Here is a 6,000-nt window from a genome sequence, read left to right as displayed (position 1 = left end):
ATGTTTACCTGAGACACAGGTGGGGAGGTCCAGAGTGGGGAGTGTTAGGTCCAGGGGGTGCTCTTCTTGCTCCTTGACAGTGAAGAGAGAAGGAGCCATGGTGCATGATCTAGAGGCTAGTCATGCAGGCCGCACGCACTTTGGTGCAGAAACAAGAGAAAGGGGAAACAGGAAACAAAGTGCTGCCAGGAGACAGAGAAAAGATGCCCGGTTTTAGAGCTCATAAGCTCCAACAGAGGAGCAGATGCCATGTTTTCCCTCCAGCAAGTGGGGAGGGGTTAAGCAGTCCAAGTCGGGCCAGAGAAGACAGGGAAACTTCCCTGAAACAAAGAGAGTTTCGGCAGCTGCTTGGGAATATTCCTTATGGTCTCTGTCTTGAGTTAGACTAACCCCAGTTGGATCCAGTTATAGCCACTAACATGGGAAGTGAGTGAGGGAGAAGCCCTCACATCTATTAGGAGAAACAGAGAGAGATAAAGTCAGAGTCCACTTTGCTAGGGATGGCCCAGCAACCTGGGTTTACTAGAAGAAGGCTTATTTATGTAATTACCATCCAATATGTCAGGAGGAAGTTTACTAGCTGACTCATTCAGGCAAACACACTCTACAAAACCCCTTAGTCTGGGGTCCTGGTGTAGAGCAATGAAGGCCTAGGTATGAGCAATGAAGGTATCCTAGGTCCATTTGCCCTATTTCCTGCAGATGAGAGCTAACTGATAGATCCCACTGAGGCCATGCAGTGTTACAGAAGCTCAGTTCTTTCCTAAATTTTGCAATCCAAATTATTTCCAGTGGGTTAAAAGGTACCCTAAGGTAGAATCCTTGGGAACTGAAAAAGCCTACTGAGGCCATGCTTCCAGAAAAGTAAAGAATGTCCATTACCAAATCCCCTGACTCCTGGGTGGCATCCCACGCAGGATATGTCAGACGTTCCCATGTGTCAAAAGCGACCAGAGGCATCCCTCAACAAAAATCGCTATTGATCACTATCCTGCCTTCCCTAGGAAGGCATTCCTGCCATAAAAGGTCCTGGAGGGGTGCCAGCATCCCTCCCCCTCCTCATCGCATCCTAGGCTGCTGATGGGTGCCTGGTGAATGGACCAAAACACTGTGCCATGCCATGCCATCGTCTGTCTTGAAGACTGCATACTGTTTCGCCATTTTAACCCATGGAAATATTAGAAAAGTTTGGCAAGGGGAAATTATAGCAATTTCATAGCTTTAAGTAGTCTGTAGAAGACACTGACAAAAAATAGTAAAGACTAAAATCCATCATGGTCTATGCGACATTCCAACACATGTGGTCCTTACAGCCAACTTCCTCAGGAAATGGTCCCGGTTGCATTTTAATTCAATTGGGTACTGGTTTGGGCCGGCTCCCAGTGGAGGTCTCTCAGCCAGAAGTGGCTAGACCAGGGATGTGGAAGGGATCACATTAGATAAATCAGGAGGAAACCTCACATGGGAGTCTTAAGATTGGCAGCCGTCCTGGTGACTTAGGTGGCTGTCCCGGGCCTAAGAGAGACAACTTTATATAAGAACAGGAATAAAGTTTCTGGGTTTTATTGCCATTCTGGCCAGGGTACTAACTTATAGCCAAATGGCAGACACTCTCCTTCCCGTAGAGCAGCCATGGGCTAGAGGATTACAGCCTGAGCAATTGACATGCAAGTGTTCCAATAAGACCATACTCCTTGAAAAGCCTCTGAAATGAGACTAAAGGAAAAGTAGAGAGAAAGTACTCACCAATTTTGCACCGAAGCTCAGAGTCCAAATGTAAAGACTCACAGCCCCACGTTGGGCGCCATATGATGAAGTTCTAGAACCGAGCTGAGGTTCGGTGGGCTGAGGTCCAGAGCCGATGACCAAGAAAGAATTCTTGAGACATCTTTGGTGCAAAATGGTGGTTTATTAAAGCATGGGGACAGTACCCGTGGTCAGGAAGAGCTGCTGCTCCAGGTTGTGAGAGATGGTAGGTTATGTACCTTGCAGTTGGGGGAAGGTGAGGGGAAGGGAGGTTTCAACGGAGCTTTCATATGCTAAAGAGGGCCTTCAAGGTGCTTGGATACCACAGGCCTTGCCCCTCGACCAGTGTTGTCTTTTGGCAAGCCATTCACATTTCTGCTATCAAGAGTCTTTGTTAGTGAGATTTGGGTTTAGAAGAAATTTAACTTTATTTATTTATTTTTTAAGATTATTTATTTATTTATTTGACAGAGAAAGATCACAAGTAGGCAGAGAGGCAGGCAGAGAGAGAGAGAGAGAGGAGGAAGCAGGCTCCCTGCTGAGCAGAGAGCCCGATGCGGAACTCGATCCCAGGACCCTAAGATCATGACCTGAGCCGAAGGCAGCAGCTTAAACCACTGAGCCACCCAGGCACCCAGAAATTTAACTTTATTTAGAGCTTGAGGAACTGAGTTATTTGCCTCTGGAAATTTGTGCTATTGATAAGGTAACTTCTTTGTTGTAGATCTCTAGGATATTTGTAAACCAAGGGAGACTCCTATCTTGCAGGATTGTGATCTCTGCAAGTTAACTATTTGTTTCTCACTTATGGCAGTCAGGAATGTTACAGACATTACCGAGGGGAGTGGGTGGAGAGGGGGTGTAAGGTGCCAGCTTTTGCTTTGTCTTCAGCCAGCCTCCTGCTCCCTCATCACATGGGGATACCACACAGTCTAGTCAGCTGGTCACCACAGATTGCCAGCCCATAGGGTGCCAGCCTTAACAGAAATGGCCATCCTCACTACCCACCCCCCTGACAGAAAAGGGCTGTATTTCTTCCCCTGGTTATCAGGGTCTCCTTACCGTCTTCCTTAGTGGCCCCCAGACTGGGCACTGGGGCCCTAGCCCACTCCATAGACGCTACCCGAGATTTATCCAAATAGCAACAGCCATCAAGGCCTCAGCCAAGTCTTTGGCATCCCTACAGCAACAGATTACCTCAGTGGCCCAGGCTCACATATGTGAGGTTTCCAGAGTCACTGTCAACCAGCTCCTCCTGCATCCCTGCTCCCACCTGCCCACATCTGAGGAACCCTATGAGGAGGCCCTCTGCCAGCAGGAAGTAGCCAGATCTGAATTGCCACCCCTGTTACACCAAAAAAGTCAGAATGTTGGGTCGGTGGCCCTGGGAATGCAGGAGGAACAATAAAATGGCCACCAGACCTCCACCTTCCCCCTACCCAGGACTTTCTTGCCAGAAGAACATCTGTCAAGGACACGTCACTTTGAGTAAATGGAAACTTATGCGAGAAACAGAAACCAGCCACTTTGGACTTTCCAACGCACGACCTCTAACCTTACCAAGTATGGTCATGAGTCCCCACCTGGCCTTGGCCCAATAAAAGCTCACTGAACCCCTTCCTGGGTGCAGCTTCCCTGACTCTCCTCTCCTGAGTCATGGAACCTTGCCTTGTGCCTATCTCACCTGGTGTTGTGTGTATCTCGCCTGTAAAACCTTACAAGATAGACTTTTAAATAAAATTAAATCACATGAAAATTCTAAAAATGAGGGAAAAAACCATGATGGGCTTTGAAACAACAAAGGATGTGGAAAAGATATCTACTCTCCCATGTTCATTATAGTATTGTTCACGGTAGCCAAGATACGGAAACAACCTAAGTGCCTGTCAAAGGATGAATGGATAAATAAGGTGTATATATACATATATACATGTATATATACATGTATATACATACACATAATGAAATATTATTCATCCATGAGAAATAAAGTTATTTGCAGCAACGTGGATGGGCCTAGAGTAATTTGCAACAATGTAGATGGACCTAGAGGTATAATGTTAAGTGAAATAAGTCAATCAGAGAAAGACAAATACCATTTGATTTCACTCATATGTGAAATTTAAGAAACAAAACAAATGAACAAAGAAAAAAAAAAGAGACAAACAAGAAAACAGACTCTTTAAATACAAAGAACAAACTGGTGTTTGCCAGAGGAGAGGTAGATAAGGGGATGGGTGTAATAGATACGGGGGATTAAAAGTACACTTTTATCTTGGTTAGGTTTTGTTTTGGGCATTGTCTCTAAGTCCTAGAGACCTAATACATAGTATAGTGAATAGAGACAGCAATCCTATATTATAATCATCAAATCTGTTAAGAGATTAGAACTTAATTATTCCAACCACTAAACAAAAAGGGTAAATATATAACACAATAGAGGTGCTAGTTATTGCTGCATTGGCATCATATTAAAATGTATAAATATAAATATGAATTTATAAATATAAATTTATAAATATATATATCTATATATGTAAAGTATCAAATTAACTGAACTGGGCAGCATCCTAGGAGCTCTAAGAAGCTATACAAAATGAAAGACTTTTATAGGCAGAAGGGAGTAGGGACAAGGCAGCTATACTAAGCAAAAAAGTGGCTTGGGTATTGCAAGGTTATTTTCCCTGTAAGGGGTGGCAGGAGCCCCACCAGGCAGGTCACTTAACTAGTGCAGATGAGGTGATTTTAATTATCTATTTTAAAATTTCATTTCTGGGACAGCTGATTATTTAAATCTCTGGTTACATGAGGCTTGGCATAAGTGATTTCATTTTGTTTTTGTTGTTTGTTTTTAAAGAATATAAAAAACAAGGGGCACCTGGGTGGCTTAGTGGGCTAAAGCCTCTGCCTTCAGTTCAGTTCATGATCCCAGGGTCCTGGGATCAAGCCCCGCATTTGGCTCTCTGCTCGGCAGGGAGCCTGCTTCCTCCTCTCTCTCTCTGTCTGCCAAATGAATAAATAAAATCTTTAAAAAAGAATACCAAAACAAAAAGTAAAAGTTGAAATACAGTGGAGTCATTTATGTCAAGGTATTTTCAAATGGACCTGGGAAGCCATTAAGGAGAAGGGCTTATACTCCTCCTTGAAGGTAGAATTGTAAAAATTCCAAAATTTTTACACCTGCCTGAACACCTGTGACATGTTATAGTAATACAGTTTTGCTTAGTGACAGCCTTAGCAGTGAGCATTCTCTTTTTGCTGTAATAAACCCTGACTTTTTCTTGGTGGTGGAACACTATTTGGGTTGCTACTAAAATCTGTGTACCCAAATTGCGATTCTTTGATCCCAAATACATACTTTGGCTTCATTATTGCCTCCTGGCAATTTTAGATTGACAAAAAAGACAGCAGTTCAATAAGCAGAAAAAGTATTTGATAATCTTTAATAGCCATTGCTGTAGGTGGTGGTGTGTATGTGGGAAAGAGGGAGGGGATGCAGGCTCTGGAGCTAGAAAAATAAGGATTTATCTTTAAAATGATAAATCGTGAAACACCTGGGTGGCTTGACCTGCTTTCAGCTCAGGTCATGATGTCAGGGTCCTGGAATCAAGTCCCGCTTCGGGCTCCTTGCTCAGACAGAAGCCTGCTTCCTCCCTCTGCCTGCAGTTGCCCCTGCTTGTGTCCCCCCACCCCTGACAAATAAATAAATAAAATCTTTAAAAAATAAAATAAAACAAAATGATAAATCATAATGATTTTTAAATGAGAGAAATGGCCAACTGAACATGGTATATCAAGAAATGACTAATCAGCATGCAAGGGCTGCTGCAATGAACCATGAGCTTTTACTAGTATTCTGATAATTCAAACAAAGACAAAGAGAGGGAATAGAAGCATTGTAAAGCAAAAGACAGATGTATCATTGTTTGTAGAAAAGATTTTGGTGATGGAGAACCCTCAGACCTCTGAAGGAGCAGCTCCAAGGTGCAGCCCCAAACGCCATCATCAAGCATTTCAACAAATCCCTTCAGGCCATTGATTTCATTTTAGCATAAGATTCACATGGGTGGCTTATTAAATGCAAATGGCTGGGCTTGACCCTGGAGTTTCTGATTTAGTAGATCTAGGATGAAAGTCAAGAATTTACACGTCTAACAAGCTCTCAAGAGATGCAGAAGCTGCTGATCTGGAGACACTCTGAAAGACATGGCTCTGGTTTGTGTCCCTAATGCTCTGGCCTAGTAAAAGTTTTTC

Source organism: Mustela erminea, chromosome 1 (assembly GCF_009829155.1).
Source record: "Mustela erminea isolate mMusErm1 chromosome 1, mMusErm1.Pri, whole genome shotgun sequence".
Classification (NCBI taxonomy): domain Eukaryota; kingdom Metazoa; phylum Chordata; class Mammalia; order Carnivora; family Mustelidae; genus Mustela; species Mustela erminea.
Note: the sequence above shows the minus strand (reverse complement) of the source record.